Here is a 1,268-nt window from a genome sequence, read left to right on the forward strand (position 1 = left end):
GATACACATCACATTACACGTGAAGTAGCCTATTATAAAAGTGCATGTATACGGACAAGGTCCCTAAAATTCTTGTGTTGTCCGACCGTAAAAAACACTTGTCCCGGGCGTTGGGCAAGTGGGTTCACTTATGCCTGGTTTGTATTCAACATCACTGGGACTACGTCACTTTGACTTGCACTTCAAGAGTCTATGTCACTTTAACTATATCGATTAAACCTGGAGGTTACTCTGATAATACTTGCATTGGGGAAAGAAAGGAGTGTTTTTCCCTGCATTGTTGTGTTAAAACACTTTTTACAATTAAGGTCACACATGGATACCCAGAGTGACCCCCACCCCATGGGAGCTGGTTTGATTGCCATGTAAAATTTGTACTATTAAAACACTAACATCTTTTGATCTTCAGACTTTCTGATACTGGCATGCAAAACCATCAAGGCAATTCTGCTTTCTATATCGATATGAATGCAATATCCAACCCGGGTTCCTACACAAGTTGTTTTGCCTATCAAGGCAGTTTTCGTTATCGTGTGCGTCGTGGAGCAATTATCATTAACTACATGACTGTGATAATCAACCAGGGTTCCAACATAGAAGCTGTGGTAGGTTCAAAATAGAATTATAACTTTCTGAGTTTTCAAATTTATTTATTTATTTTTTTACATGTTTTATGCTGAATCTTGTACGCTCTCATGAATAAAACTAATAACTGGTTTTGTTGCCTCTTCAGAGAAATGGTGATGGCAATCAAGGCAGTTTTCGTTATCCTGTGTGGCGTGGAGCAAATATCATGACTGCGATATCCAACCAGGGTTCCAACATAGAAGCTGTGGTAGGTTCAAAATAGAATTATAACTTTCTGAGTTTTCAAATTTATTAATTTTTTTTTTACATGTTTTATGCTGAATCTTGTACGCTATCATGAATAAAACTAATAACTGGTTTTGTTGCCTCTTCAGAGAAATGGTGATGGCAATCAAGGCAGTTTTCGTTATCCTGTGTGGCGTGGAGCAAATATCATGACTGCGATATCCAACCAGGGTTCCAACATAGAAGCTGTGGTAGGTTCAAAATAGAATTATAACTTTCTGAGTTTTCCAATTTATTAATTTTTTTTTTTTACATGTTTTATACTGAATCTTGTACGCTATCATGAATAAAACTAATAACTGGTTTTGTTGCCTCTTCAGAGAAATGGTGATGGCAATCAAGGCAGTTTTCGTTATCTTGTGTGGCGTGGAGCAAATATCATGACTGCGATATCC

At 37.4% G+C, this 1,268-nt stretch overlaps 1 long non-coding RNA gene across 1 annotated transcript; it reads left to right on the forward strand.

Moving 5' to 3' along the window:
* The first annotated feature begins 587 nt into the window (after positions 1-587).
* On the forward strand, positions 588-1,241 carry LOC117099978. The gene is made up of 3 exons (XR_004444055.1): positions 588-835; positions 963-1,064; positions 1,194-1,241. It is a non-coding gene; the product is annotated as an uncharacterized LOC117099978 (long non-coding RNA).
* Positions 1,242-1,268: the final 27 nt, after the last annotated feature.

Source organism: Anneissia japonica, unplaced genomic scaffold (genome assembly GCF_011630105.1).
Source record: "Anneissia japonica isolate Jap-2015-1 unplaced genomic scaffold, ASM1163010v1 scaffold54_len8513_cov108, whole genome shotgun sequence".
Classification (NCBI taxonomy): Eukaryota; Metazoa; Echinodermata; class Crinoidea; order Comatulida; family Comatulidae; genus Anneissia; species Anneissia japonica.